Source organism: Solanum stenotomum, chromosome 10 (genome assembly GCF_019186545.1).
Source record: "Solanum stenotomum isolate F172 chromosome 10, ASM1918654v1, whole genome shotgun sequence".
NCBI classification, from domain to species: Eukaryota; Viridiplantae; Streptophyta; class Magnoliopsida; order Solanales; family Solanaceae; genus Solanum; species Solanum stenotomum.
Genome location: NC_064291.1, coordinates 49,199,493 through 49,215,546, shown reverse-complemented (window position 1 = coordinate 49,215,546; position 16,054 = coordinate 49,199,493). Strand labels below are relative to the sequence as shown.

The following is a 16,054-nucleotide window of genomic DNA, read 5'->3' as shown; positions in this document are numbered from 1 at the left end:
AATATACCCTTCTTTAGAAATCCACCTGTTTAACTCATCCACTACCCATTCCCTTTGCTTTGAATTCTTTTCTTTACCTATAAACTTGGAACACTCGATCCGTTTTGCTTTTCTTAACAAAGCAGCTCAGAGAAAAGAGGTTTTCTTCTATTCTGTTTCTCTATGTGCTGCACTTGGGTCCTTAATCCCAAAAAAAACAGGCCATGTTAATCCCAACGACGGTAGCCTTTCCAGACAGCTGAGTGTAAATTTTGTCTAACAAAGAAAAAAAATGATTAGGCATCTTTCAGAGTGGAATATAGGGAATAAAGTTGGAGCATAGAATTCCATCGTTCATTTCTTTCGTTAAAGTACCAAGTTCAGCAAAATAATATCAAGGTGCCATAATGGAATATTATCAAAAACAATAAAATTACAAATAGAATAGAAACTTATTAAGTTGGAAGAGAGTGACAATATCATCCTCTAATAACGCTACCAAATTCAAATCATGATATGGAGGAGTAACCTAAAAGCATTGGCGGTGAATTATTTGATTATGTGCCTGTCACGTGTCATTCCGTCAAGATCAAGGGCAAATTTGTGCCAAAGAATAAAGGGTGGGTATATTTGGGAGTATATTGTGCAAAAATATTCTCTATTTTCTGCTGTCTCCTAATGAGTTTGAATGCAATAATATTCTCATGTGGACGTTGCTTGCACCAGGTTCTGTATTAACTGAACCCCAAGTTTATGGAAGAGACAAAGAGGAAGATGAGATAGTGAAAATCCTGATAAACAATGTTAGTGATGCCCAACACCTTTCAGTCCTCCCAATACTTGGTATGGGGGGACTAGGAAAAACGACTCTTGCCCAAATGGTCTTCAATGACCAGAGAATTACTGAGCATTTCCATTCCAAAATATGGATTTGTGTCTCGGAAGATTTTGATGAGAAGAGGTTACTAAAGGCAATCATAGAATCTATTGAAGGAAGGCCACTACTTGGTGAGATGGACTTGGCTCCACTTCAAAAGAAGCTTCAGGAGTTGCTGAATGGAAAAAGATACTTTCTTGTCTTAGATGATGTTTGGAATGAAGATCAACAGAAGTGGGCTAATTTAAGAGCAGTCTTGAAGGTTGGAGCAAGTGGTGCTTTTGTTCTAGCCACTACTCGTCTTGAAAAGGTTGGATCAATTATGGGAACTTTGCAACCATATGAATTGTCAAATCTGTCTCAAGAAGATTGTTGGTTGTTGTTCATACAATGTGCATTTGGACATCAGGAAGAAATAAATCCTAACCTTGTGGCTATCGGAAAAGAGATTGTGAAAAAAAGTGGTGGTGTGCCTCTAGCAGCCAAGACTCTTGGAGGTATTTTGCGCTTCAAGAGAGAAGAAAGAGAATGGGAACATGTGAGAGATAGTGAGATTTGGAATTTACCTCAAGATGAAAGGTCTATTTTGCCTGCCCTAAGGCTTAGTTATCATCATCTTCCACTTGATTTGAGACAATGCCTTGCATATTGTGCAGTATTCCCAAAGGACACCAAAATGGAAAAAGAAAAGCTAATCTCTCTCTGGATGGCGCACGGCTTTCTTTTATTGGAAGGAAAATTACAGCCAGAGGATGTGGGTAATGAAGTATCGAAAGAATTATGCTTGAGGTCTTTTTTCCAAGAGATTGAAGCTAAATGTGGTAAAACTTATTTCAAGATGCATGATCTCATCCATGATTTGGCTACATCTCTGTTTTCAGCAAGCACATCAAGTAGCAATATCCGCGAAATAAATGTAAAAGGTTACCCACATAAGATGATGTCCATTGGTTTCACTGAAGTGGTGTCTTCTTACTCTCCCTCTCTGTCGCAAAAGTTTGTCTCGTTAAGAGTGCTTAATCTAAGTAACTTACACTTTGAGGAGTTATCCTCTTCCATTGGAGATCTAGTACATATGAGATGCCTGGACTTGTCTGAGAATTCTGGAATTCGTAGTCTTCCGAAGCAGTTATGCAAGCTTCAAAATCTGCAGACTCTTGATCTACATAATTGCTACTCTCTTTCTTGTTTGCCAAAAGAAACAAGTAAACTTGGTAGTCTCCGAAATCTTTTACTTCATGGTTGCGATGAATTGAATTCTATGCCACCAAGGATAGGATCTTTGACATTCCTTAAGACTCTAAGTGGATTTGCTGTGGGAATTCAGAAGAAAGGTTATCAACTTGGTAAACTACGAGATGTAAATCTCTATGGCTCAATTGAAATCACACATCTTGAGAGAGTGAAGAATGTTATGGATGCAAAAGAAGCCAATTTATCTGCAAAGGGGAATCTGCACTCTTTAATCATGAATTGGAGTAGGAAAGGACCGCATATATATGAATCAGAAGAAGTTAGAGTGATTGAAGCCCTCAAACCACACCCCAATCTGACTTGTTTAACAATCAGTGGCTTCAGAGGATTCCGTTTCCCTGAGTGGATGAATCACTCAGTTTTGAAAAATGTTGTCTCTATTGAAATCAGTGGTTGCAAAAACTGCTCATGCTTACCACCCTTTGGTGAGCTGCCTTGTCTAAAACGTCTAGAGTTACAGAAAGGGTCTGCGGAAGTGGAGTATGTTGATTCTGGATTCCCTACAAGAAGAAGGTTTCCATCTCTGAGAAAACTTTTTATAGGTGAATTTCCTAAATCTGAAAGGATTGCTGAAAAAGGAAGGAGAAGAGAAATTCCCTGTGCTTGAACGGATGACGATTTTTTATTGCCATATGTTTGTTTATACAACCCTTTCTTCTAATTTTAGGGCTCTTACTTCCCTCCATATTAGCCATAACAATGAAGCTACTTCGCTCCCGGAAGAGATTTTCAAAAGCTTTGCAAATCTCAAATACTTGAAAATCTCTCTCTTTTACAATCTCAAAGAGCTTCCTAGCAGCTTGGCTTGTCTCAATGCTTTGAAGACACTGGAAATTCATAGCTGTAGCGCACTAGAGAGTCTCCCCGAGGAAGGGGTGAAAGGTTTAACTTCACTCACAGAGTTATTTGTATATGACTGTGAGATGATAAAATTTTTACCGGAGGGATTGCAGCACCTAACAGCCCTCACAAGTTTAAAACTTAGGAGATGTCCAACACTGGCCAAGCGGTGTGAGAAGGGAATAGGAGAAGACTGGCACAAAATTGCTCACATTCCTAATCTGCAAATGGACGATCTGTTTGAATTAGGTGCTTTGTAAATGTAAAATACATTCACTCTACTGTTTTATTGGATATGTAATGTTGGCTAACATGATGTTGATTATCACTTTGGAAAATCCTTTCACTCTTACTTCTTCAAGCTCAAAGAGCTGCCTACCAGCCTGGCTTGTCTCAATGCTTTGAAGAGTCTGTGGATTCATAGGTGTGACTAGTGGTGGCAAATGGGCGGGTTGGGTAAAATTTGGGCGGGTTAAAAATGGGTTGAGGAAAAATGGGTAACAATACAACCCGCCCATTTTAATATGGGTAAAATATGGATTGGGTATAAAATGGGTTGGGTAAAATACTAGTTATACCCATTTAAAGAGCATCAATTCTCCAATAGTTCTCTCGTCTCCAAGAAAAGAGACGAGTGCTAACAGAAAGCAACTTACACAAACTACTACAATTACACCAATTTCCTTTATTTTCAATACACAAAAACACCTCATACATAGAGAAAACTTTGATAGCTCCCAATTACTAATAAGCAACCATCTCCATTGGAATGTAACCAAAAAGTATTTACAACAAACACTGTCTAAAACATTCATTTACTGCATAAAAACATAACAGGCTCACATGCCTGAATATAATAAACGAAAAACATAAGTCAAATGCTATTATAGTCGATCTTGCAGCCTCTTTCTTCATCTCCGCAGTGTTTCCACTTCCTCAAAACTACATTTGGACTTGCTGCACAAGGTGAAACAAATTTAAAAAGTAAATACATTGTTACTAAACATTGTTACTCTCCTGTGATTCTAGAATTTGCAATATAATTAATTACATTCCAACTGCAAGCAGACTTGACGTTAGGAAATCATGTTTTAAAACTAAAATAGTAAATACATAGGCCATGCAGTACATACTTCAAGCATACATAAATTATTCTGCAATGCATAACAATTAAAAGGATCACTTGAAGGTCATCAAAGATGGATGGTTAAAGTTCTATGAGTTTCTACAAAGATTTAATCACACTATCTTCTTTTTATATATTTCTACATCTACATTTAACCAACCACACATTTTGCAAGTTTTCAATCCCACTAAAGAAAGAAAATGGCAGCCACCATAGCTACCATGGCCGTCCTCAACGCCAAGTGCTTCACCAAAGCATCTATTAACAACCCAGCAAATAGATGAATACAAGATACAACATTTTGATATGCAGAAAGATATAGGTAATAGAACTAGTCCAGGACATAATCAAACTAGATTCCAGCTTGAATGCCTTTTATACTAATATTAGTAAGAACAACGATACACAAATGCAGGCATAAAGAGAAGAGAAAACCAACTAAAGTTACAACATTTGAGTAAAAAAACTTGGTTTATAGGGAAATTATAGTGTTGAAACTGTCAAACTACATCCATCAGACTATGTGGGAGTGTAGGGTAAGCTTAAATTCTATAATGAAGCAGAGCACATAGTTTAAGAGATAGTAAAACTTACATGAAACAGATAAAGCTCCTAACTAAAGCATGTCAGCCTAAAAGATCAATTGCAAGCGTGTTGCATTCTATCAAAATACGGTTGAAGGTCTACCGCAATCTCATCATCATCAGAATCAGATTCATTGGAACTTTAAGAAAACAAACAAAAGGAAGAAAAAATATTTACTGAAACACCAACTTGTAACAAAACAAAGAAAATATGTAATATGTGTAGAATGATTTACCTTCTTGCCACAAAGCCAATCTCTAGTACATAACTTTGCCTCCGCATTTGCAGGTAAAATAGAGCTTGTATATTTTCCAATAATATGACCTCCAATGCTAAAGTTAGATTCAGAGGCTACTGTGGTAATAGGTATGCTCAAGACATCCCTTGCCATCAATGAAAGTTCGGGATACCTTCGTTTATTTTCCTTCCAATAGGTAAGTACATCCAGATCCGAATTTGCTTTACGGTCAAGATTGGGCTCCTCCAAATACAAATCTAGTTGTGTTTTATTTTTACCACACCCCAACTGATAATCAAACGTACCGAACTCCTCAAGTTCATCCCTTGTTTCATTACTAGTTTCCCCCGACAAGGAAATTGTGGTCGAAGGTACATAGTATTCTTTGAATAGCAAATTTAAATTATCTTCAACGACTTTAACCTTTGCTTCAACCGTCTCAAGGTCAATTTTAGAGAAAATAAATTTCACAAACTTAAGCTTATATCGAGGATCAAGAACAATGGCTAGTGATAAGATCATACTGTAAGACTTCCAATATTTTTTGAACTTCTTTAACATCGATGGAGCCATTTCACTCATCACTGGATCAAAACTATATTTTTCTTCCTCTAATAACTTCTGAATTTTCCACACGTTATGTAGATATAAATTAGCAGTTGGATATCGACTTCCAGAGAACAATGTAGTAATGTTATAAAATGGTTTTAAAAATTGAGCAATCGTCTCTACCCTTTTCCATTCCTCCTCAGAAAGATCATGTTTAAAATCAATATCAATCAATTTATATTGAATATAAGCTTGTTGGTAGAGGATTGCACTGTCAAGCATTAGATAAGTGGAATTCCAACCGCAACCCAAGATTTTTGATGCATTCCACAAACTTTAAGATTCTTCCTTCTGAATGTTTAATATGCTTAATACCTTCTCTAATCTTTACAATAGCTGCATCAACTTTTTCCAATCCCGACTTCACAATTAAATTCAAGATGTGGTTTCCACAACGAACATGAAAGAACTTTCCATCACAAACAAGTGCTTGCATCAAAGATAAGTGTTCTTTTAAATTAGTTATCACACCCTTATTACAAGTTGCGGTATCCAAAGTAAGAGAGAAGATCTTTTTTTCAATACCCCATTCCTTAACAAACTCAATTAGTAAAGGACCCAAAACAGCACCAGAATGTGGAGGGGGCACATGGCGGAAAATCAACACTCTCTTTTGAAGAATCCAATTCAAATCAACATAATGAGCAGTTAAACACATATATCCATTTGACGCTAAAGAAGTCCACATGTCTGAAGTCAAACACACTCTACTAGGAATCATTGCGAGCTCATTTTTTAGATATTCTTTTTCCCTATCATACATCTTCAAAATATCAGACTTGCCGGTATTTCTTGAAATGGTTTTCACAGTTGAGTTTAAGTATAAATGAATATCTCTATTTCCTTGATGTGCGGCACAGCTAAAAGGATAATTATGCTTTAGAATGGCCACAGATACTTTCTCACGATAAATTGTTTGATCAATTGGCTCAACCCTATGCTCTTGTCCTTTGTCTAAGTGTAAACTAATATGTCGTTTCAAATTTGAAGTTCCAGAAACAAAGTGTGCTATAAAGATCTTTTTACATACCTTACATTGAGCTTTAAACCTTTCATTTCTTGTAGTAGGAGGCAATTTCAGAAAACTTTTCCAAACATCAGAAGTCGATTTTTTTGCTCGTTTTGTAGTGATTGATGAACAAATCTCACAAGATTCCTCATAAACGTCTTCATTAGCCTCCATTGACATCTTTTCCTAACATAAATAAAAATTTCATACACAAACAACAAACCAAAAAAGATGCAAAAAACATGAAATTACATTCTGTAAAAAAAAATAATCCAAACATGAAATTCAATATTCTATAAATAAAAAAGTATTAAATTGTTAAACTACATTAATAATTCTTATAAATAAGGAATTATTTACCACAAATAGAATTCAGAAACAAGAAGAAGATTTCAGGAGACTAATCACAAACCCTAGCCCTAATCACACTGTGTGACGCACTAGAGAGTCTCCCAGAGGAAGGAGTGAAAGGTTTAACTTCACTCACTCTGTTATCTGTTTATGACTATGAGATGCTAAAATGTTTACCGGAGGGATTGCAGCACCTAACAGCCCTCACAAGTTTAACAATTATGATGTGTCCAACGCTGATCAAGCGGTGTGAGAAGGGAATAGGAGAAGACTGGCACAAAATTGCTCACATTCCGTATCTGGATATTCGTAACAATTAGTATTTGTAATTGTTTCTTTGCTTGTGACTTGGAGCCTCCCACACAGGTAACATTCAAACTTTACGGAGGAATAGGTGATGCAAATTGTACAAGTGACTTCATTGTGGATAAAAGGAAACTAGTATTCAAACAAAAAATATTTCATCCTAGAAAGTACAAATGCCCAAAACTATTATATATGTACAAAGTTGAACTACTAAGCACAACACAAAAGATTGTATCACTGATAAACACTACTGGAATAGCTATATTACCAAGGGTGTTTGTTAAACTGTCAAACGACTGTAGTTTCTTCTTTTCCAGAAATCTTGCCAGATGACTGATAAGTGATAATACAGCAAGAAAAATTATAACATATGTATCTATCTCTAACCTTGCTCAAAGGGGCATCGAGCTAAATCCTCGCCAAAATATAGGGATAAGGAGTCTGCACTTCTTCCCTGCAGATTTACAAGATAGAAAAACAATCAGCAAACTTGGCAATGGCTTAGACATCCAGGAGGATTCAAAATATGACATGATGAATGCACGAAAATGTCAATTCCAAAATACCCGCAGACGTGACTGGCACCCGTTAACACCACCTGCCGGGCGTATCAACCACATGTTTTAGATGCTTAACAAAATTACGTGTACACCAAATTGAGGACATCGCAATCAAGTTTGACTGAATCACTAGTCAGATTCCCAGCACAAGCCTTAGCTTTTTCACTTGATTTTTATAACAACACAAATGTCATTTGGTGTAAGAAAATCTCGAGAATTTGATAATACATTTAGACATTGCAATTTATGATCTTTACAACATATAAACAAAACTTAGGATCGCTTTGGCTAGCAATGCAAATGCACTATATGCCTCCTCTCCAAACGCCATGAGAAACATTGATAAGCGAGTTAGGAGTAGCTTGTATTTATCAATCTTCAAATTACTTGTGTTTGCTAATTGATTATTTGTACATGAATAAATTAATAACAAATTTAAGCTGTCAAATCTTGCTCGTGATGTGTAACTTGTTGTTTTGAAGTTTTTGGTTTAACTCTTGCCTTAGAGAAAAGAGTTATAGAGCATTTCATAAATCCAAACACAATAAGATAGAGTCAACTCTTGTCCATGAAATATAACTTGTTCCTTGAAAGTTTTTGGACTAAGTATTACCTGTAAGGCAAGAGTTATAGAACATCTGATAAATCAAGACATAATATGGTAGTGTCAAGTCTTTCCCACGAGGCGTAACTTATTGTTTTTAAACTATTGCATCTAAAATAAGAGTTATAGAGCATATCATTAATCNTTAGGAGTAGCTTGTATTTATCAATCTTCAAATTACTTGTGTTTGCTAATTGATTATTTGTACATGAATAAATTAATAACAAATTTAAGCTGTCAAATCTTGCTCGTGATGTGTAACTTGTTGTTTTGAAGTTTTTGGTCTAGCTCTTGCCTTAGAGAAATGAGTTATAGAACATTTCATAAATCAAAACACAATAAGATTGTGGCAACTCTTACCATGAAATGTAAACTTGTTCTTTGCAAGTCTTTGGACTAAATATTACCTCTAAGGCAAGAGTTATAGAATATCTTATAAATCAAGACACAATATGGTAGTGTCAAGTCTTTCCCACAAGGCGTAACTTATTGTTTTGAAACTATTGCATCTAAAATTAGAGTTATAGAGCATCTCATTAATCAAGACACGTGTTCTTTGAAACTTTGGGTTAAGTATCGCTTCTAAGACAAGAGTTATAAGAGTATCTCATAAAATTTCAAATCAAACAAAATATTGACAGGTCTTGGAAAAAGAGAGAGAAAAAAAGAAAAAAGTAATTTGACGTTTCAATAAATACAAAGCTTGGCTATTAAATGATAAAATAAATATAAAAATACTTTTTTTTGCCAAAAAATAAAAGTGGTTATTTATTGCCAATTTACAATATAGATTGATATGCTATGCCATTTTTCAAAAAAAGTTGTACAAATGGGCCCATAAACTTCACATGTCAATCTTATAAAATTGCAATTTCTTACGCTTATTGAAAGTCAAAATTGCAATTTCTTACATATATCGTAAAATATTAATCAAAGTTCTTGTCATTTTAAGGAGGAAGTATGAAAGAGTCAACAATTCACTTTAATATGGAGTAGAGGGAGTACTAAGTACTAGTTATTGCCCACCAAATTGGTTTGGTGATTTCAGTACAATTTTCATTGCGTATAGTAAGTAAATTTGGTGGTTACCATTGAATAATTGAGAGACATGGCCCCATAGGCAGGTACAGTTTGCAGTTTCCATTTAACAATTGAGTTTGCAACATATTATTGCTAACTCACAATACTTCCAAATATCTAATAGTGAATTGAACATATGGCTGAATCTCTCCTTCAAATTCTGTTAGAGAATCTGACTTCTTTCATCCAAGGGGAAGTTGGATTGATTCTTGGTTTTAAGGACGAATTTGAAACGCTTCAAAGAACGTTTACGATGATCCAAGCTGTGCTTGAAGATGCTCAGGAGAAGCAACTGAAGGACAAACCAATTGGAAACTGGCTGCAGAATCTCAATGTTGCTGCATATGAAGCTGATGACATCTTGGATGAATGTAAAACTGAGGCAGCAAGACTCAACCAGTCTAAATATGGGAGTTATCATCCAAAGGCTATCGCTTTCCGTTACAAGATTGGGAAAAAGATGAAAAACATTATGAAGAAACTAGATGCAATTGCTGCGGATCGAATCAAGTTTCATTTGGATATAAGGCCTATAGAGAGACAAGCTGCTAGACCTCAAACAGGTGCGTATCTTAAATATTCTCACACAAATTAGTATTACAATTACAACATAGTTTATATCCATATTTTGACAATTATCAAGTTCATGTATGTTTTTGGGCTGAGGGTAAGTTTCAAATATTTTTTCTAATCTAAATGTTCGTTAAACAGATTGATTCCGATTCGTTTATTGGGTTCAAAATCTATTACCTGTATGTGTTTAGTGAAGTTTTTAACATATATATACATGCTGATATATATGGGCTCAGATAAATCCATAGCTTACTCATAGAATATCCCCCGAGTCTAAATGACAAACAAAGCTTCAGTTGTTTTAGACCTTATTACTAGTTTCTGGGTGCCTTGCATGTTTGTTCCATACAATTATTATAAAGTTGAGTTTATTATAACAATATTAATTTTACCAATTTATATTTTATTCATTAAATAAAATTCATAATAATTAAATGGCCCCTTGTCCATCAAGGAAGAAATATGGAAAACAAATTAAGATAATATAAATAGCCTCTAAAGATATGATCAATATATATACCGATATGATTTATCCTCAATAACTACACATATAAATAGCTACTTAACAGAAACCACATCGATAAGAAAAGTATTACTCCTTCTGTTCCAATTTATGTGGCATTTTTCATTTTTCGAGAGTCAAATAGTTTAAGTTTGACCGGAAATTTGCGCATGGGATCTTCAATTTTTTTGGAATGAATTTATATATTTGTAAACTACGTAAAAAGTACTATAAGTCACAATAATTGATAATTCAAAATGTTTAAAAGATCTATAAAAAACTCACGATCAAAGATAGACTTGTTTGAATCTCGAAATCCGAAAAGTGACACATAAAATGAGACGGAGGAAGTATAAAAATATTATAAAAGTACATTAAAAACCAAATATAAGTCATGAATGATTAATTTCAGCACACATAAAAATAGAGACTTACAACATTCAGAATTTCATAGAAGATTAAATTAAAGAAGTATAATAGATAGAGAATATAAAAAAAGGCATAATATATAAACATAAGTCATTTCACATTTAGGTATTTTAACTTTGGGTGTGCACATGTAAACAATTAAATTTGCATAAAGTTAAGCAAATAGACGCACACGTCCTATGTGGCATCCTACATGGCAATTTACATCCTACATGGTGTCCTATGTGTATTATGTCATATAGGACTCATCTGCCTACTTGTTCAACTTTATATAAGTTTAAGTGTCTACTTGTGCACACCAAAGTTGGAAAAATGAGGCCAAGTTAAAAGACAAATTTATGTATTATGCCAAAAAAAATAAATAGATAAGAACAAATACAACATTCATATCCGTGTTACGACTTTAATTATAACAATATAATGGTAAAAGAAACACATAATTAATACATAATTTTTTGAGTTCTTGACGATACCTTCTCCTATAATCAATCAAAATCCAAAAGCCTTAATAATGATTCAAGCGCTTTGCTACTTTAACTGTACAATAAAGTGGAAAACCTTGGGTAGAGATTCTTTTCATGAAATAAATAAAAAAGATGATTTGTATTGATAAAAGTAGAGAAATATCAAAAGACATCTTAAAGTTTTTAAATTAAATATTTGAAAGTTATGAATATTAAGAGTAACAATTGAATAGTTAATTAGATATGAACTATGATGGTGAATATTTAAAACGAAAAAAGAAGAAGAAAAATAAAAAAAAAAGTAATTAAAAGAGAGAAAAACATACGACAAATGATATTTAATTAATAAATAGTGTTATCATATTATTATGAGCAACTTTCACATACAACAAACATAAAAATCATATTTGTATGTTATAGTTATAGTTTGCATAATTGCGCTCCATATCAAATTAAATATTTGCTATGGAGCTTTTGATTTGTATAATTCGCTAGATACATCCAATTTTATACAAATAATTTTGTATAAATTCATTTATACATTGTAATTTGTATAATAAAATCTGTATTTGTATAATTATAAAATCTGTATTTATATAATTATAAGTGTATAGGATGGAAATATATGTATGTGTATTTGTATATGTATGAGATAGTGAAAATCTTGATAAACAATGCCCAAGAACTTTCAGTCCTCCCAATACTTGGTTTGGGGGGACTAGGAAAGACGACTCTTGCCCAAATGGTCTTCCATGATCTGAGAGTAACTGACCATTTCAATCCCAAAATATGGATTTGTGTCTCGGAAGATTTTGATGAGAAGAGATTGATAAAGGCAATCGTAGAATCTATTGAAGGAACGTCACTCAGTGACATGGACTTGGATCCACTTCAAAAGAAGCTTCAGAAGTTGCTGAACGGAAAAAGATACTTGCTTGTCTTAGATGATGTTTTCAACAGAAATGAGCTGATTTAAGAGCAGTCTTGAATGTTGGAGCAAGTGGTGCTTTTGTTCTAATCACTACTCGTCTTGAAAAGGTTGGATCAATTATGGGAACACTACAACCATATGAATTGTCATATCTGTCTCAAGAAGATTGTTTGTCGCTGATTATGCAAAGTGCATTTGGACAGCAAAAAGAAATAAATCCTAACCTTGTGGCTATCGGAAAGGAGATTGTGAAAAAATGTGGTGGTGTGCCTCTAGCAGCCACGACTCTTGGAGGTATTTTGCTCTTCAAGAGAGAAGAAAGAGAGTGGGAAAATGTGAGAGATAGTGAAATTTGGAATTTGCCTCAAGATGAAAGTTCTATTCTGTCTTCCCTGAGACTGAATTATCATCATCTTCCACTTGATTTGAAACAATGCTTTGTGTATTCTGCGGTGTTCCCAAAGGATACCAAAATGGAAAAGGAATATCTAATCTTTCTTTGGATGGCACACGGTTTTCTTTCATCGAAAGGAAACTTGGAGCTAGAGGATGTGGGTAGTGAAGTATGGAATGAATTATATTTGAGGTCTTTCTTCCAAAATATTGAAGTCAAATATGGTAAAACTTATTTCAAGATGCATGATCTCATCCATGATTTGGCTACATCTCTGTTTTCAGCAAACACATCAAACATCAATATCCGTGAAATAAATGTAGTAGTTCAGTGCAATATGATGCACATTGGTTTCATTGAAGATGTAGATTATATACATTAGGAAGCCCATTGGTTTTGCTAAAGTTGTGTCATATTTCTATCCTTCACTCTTGAAACAGTTTGTCTCGTTGAGGGTGCTCAATCTAAGTAACTTAAACCTTAAGCAGTTACCGTCTTCCATTGGAGATCTAGTACATTTAAGATATTTGAACCTGTCTTGAAATTACATGCGAAGTCTTCCAGAAAGGTTGTGCAAGCTTCAAAATCTGCAGACTCTTGATCTACCGTTGTGCTCAATACTTTGTTGTTTGCCAAAACAAACAAGTAAACTTGTTAGCCTCCGAAATCTTGTACTTGATGATTACAATAGCTTGACTTGTATGCCATCAAGAATAGGATCTTTGACATCCCTTAAGACTCTTGGTCACTTTGCTGTAAGAAGGAAGAAAGGTTCTCAACTTGGTGAACTCCGAACCTAAATCTCTAAGGCTCAATTTCAATCCGTCATCTTGAGAGAGTGAAGAATGACATGGATGCAAAAGAAGCTAATTTATATGCAAAAGCAAATCTGCGCTCTTTAAGCTTGATTTGGAACAGACCGCACAGTTATGAATCAGAAGAAGTTAAAGTGCTTGAAGCCCTCAAACCACACCCCAATCTGACTTCTTTAAGAATCAATGACTTCATAGGAAGCCGTCTCCCAGACTGGATAAATCACTCAGTTTTGAAAAATGTTGTCTCTATTACAATTAGAGGTTGTGAAAACTGCTCGTGCTTACCACCCTTTGGTGAGCTGCCTTGTCTAGAAACTCTAGTGTTACGGAAGGGGTCTGCGGAGTATGTTGATGTTCATTCTGGATTCCCTACAAGAAGAAGGTTTCCATCTCTGAGAAAACTTTGTATAAGCGGATTTCCTAATCTGAAAGGATTGCTGAAAAAGGAAGGAGAAGAGCAATTCCCTGTGCTTGAAGATATGGAGATTGCCCAATGCCCTGTGTTTGTTTTTCCGACTCTTTCTTCTGTCAAGGAATTGGAATTTGTGGGGGAGGCAGATGCAACAGGTTTCAGGTCCATATCTAATCTTAGGGCTCTTACTGCCCTCAGCATTAGGGATAACAAAGAAGCTACTTCACTCCCAGAAGAGATGTTCAAAAACCTTGCAAATCTCAAATACTTGAATATCTCTGAGTTCAAGAATCTCAAAGAACTGCCTACCAGCCTGGCTTGTCTCAATGGTTTGAAGTATCTGAAAATTACTATGTGTTATACACTAGAGAATTTTGCGCAGGAAGGGTTGGAAGGTTTAACTTCACTCACCAATTTATCTGTCGAGAGCTGCTGGAGGCTAAAATGTTTACCCAAGGGATTGCAGCAACTAACAGCCCTCACAAATTTAAAGGTTACTGATAGTACAGAAGTGGCCAAGCTGTGTGAGAAGGGAATAGGAGAAGACTGGCACAAAATTGCTCGCATACCAAATGTGTTAATCTATTAGCATGAAGTTGTAAGTATTATTTGTAATTGTTTCTTTGTTTGTGAGTCTTTTTGGTTCCTGCCATTGGATGTCATTTTTTCTAGGGTTTTTGAGTCTCTCATTGCATGTAATTTTCTTTTGGAAACAAATTAACAATCTATTTGTATTATAAGCTTTGAGAATCTATTACTTATTTATTTGTTTGTAAATTGTGAATATCTCTGGTTCCTGCCATTGTAGGTAATTTTCTGATTTTATTTTGAAACCAAATCAATGATTTGTAAGATCCATTTGTATTATACTTGTTAATGTTGTAATTATTGGCTAACAGTGGTTGAGTATCAGTTTCTCAATGAATCTTGTGGCACATGGGAAAAACGCGCGAGGAGGGAAATTTTCATGAAATTTGACATACCTGTTGTTGTCTCTTTCTTCACTTCTGGTGCTTGTGCTGCTGCAATGGAGTTAGTAGCATGGAAAAACCATGTGGATTGCCTGAAACAGAGGAATGATAATAAAGGGATGGGCACCAGTCCACATGAATTGTTGATTTTCAGCCATTCTTCAACATTGTGGATGGAACTCAACAATAGGATGCGGAGTCCCAATTTTAGCGTGGCCAATTCCATGATGCCAAATTGGTAACAAATTACTTGAAAATGGGACACATGATTTTACTTAGTGATGAACCATGAGAGATGGTGAAGAAAGAAGACATAGTTCAACGAATTGATGAACGATGAAGAGGTTAATAAGCAACAAATGGCNAGAGATGTTCAAAAACCTTGCAAATCTCAAATACTTGAATATCTCTGAGTTCAAGAATCTCAAAGAACTGCCTACCAGCCTGGCTTGTCTCAATGGTTTGAAGTATCTGAAAATTACTATGTGTTATACACTAGAGAATTTTGCGCAGGAAGGGTTGGAAGGTTTAACTTCACTCACCAATTTATCTGTCGAGAGCTGCTGGAGGCTAAAATGTTTACCCAAGGGATTGCAGCAACTAACAGCCCTCACAAATTTAAAGGTTACTGATAGTACAGAAGTGGCCAAGCTGTGTGAGAAGGGAATAGGAGAAGACTGGCACAAAATTGCTCGCATACCAAATGTGTTAATCTATTAGCATGAAGTTGTAAGTATTATTTGTAATTGTTTCTTTGTTTGTGAGTCTCCCATACAGGTTCTTGCCGTTGAATGTCATTTTCTGGTTTTCTTTTTGGAAACAAATCAACTATTTCTAAGATCCTTGTGTATTATACTTGTTAATGTTGTAATTAAATGTGGATTTACATCTTTACACAAAAGAGTTCTTGAGAAATAATTCATGTATTATGTATGGTATTATTTAGTATTTTTTACCAAAATAAGCTATTATTAAAATCAATTCACCAAAATAATAGTATGTTTTTTTTTGAAATTTTACAAAACTAGTATAAACGTATTTCTCAGTAACGTTTTAAATTATATTTTATTCTGTCAATAATGTTTTATAATTAGTCACTCCGAGACATGTTTTACAACTAAAACGTGACTCACAATAACGTTTCT

General features: G+C 34.8%; 1 long non-coding RNA gene and 2 pseudogenes across 1 annotated transcript; 2 read left to right on the top strand and 1 right to left on the bottom strand.

Moving 5' to 3' along the window:
- The first annotated feature begins 389 nt into the window (after positions 1–389).
- LOC125842597 (disease resistance protein RGA2-like) lies at positions 390–3,287 on the top strand (annotated as a pseudogene).
- Positions 1,151–12,680, bottom strand: LOC125842598 (uncharacterized). The gene is made up of 2 exons (XR_007443930.1): positions 12,542–12,680; positions 1,151–1,283 (listed from the first exon to the last, which is right to left on the bottom strand). It is a non-coding gene; the product is annotated as an uncharacterized LOC125842598 (long non-coding RNA).
- Positions 9,514–14,527, top strand: LOC125842590 (putative disease resistance protein RGA3; annotated as a pseudogene).
- Positions 14,528–16,054: the final 1,527 nt, after the last annotated feature.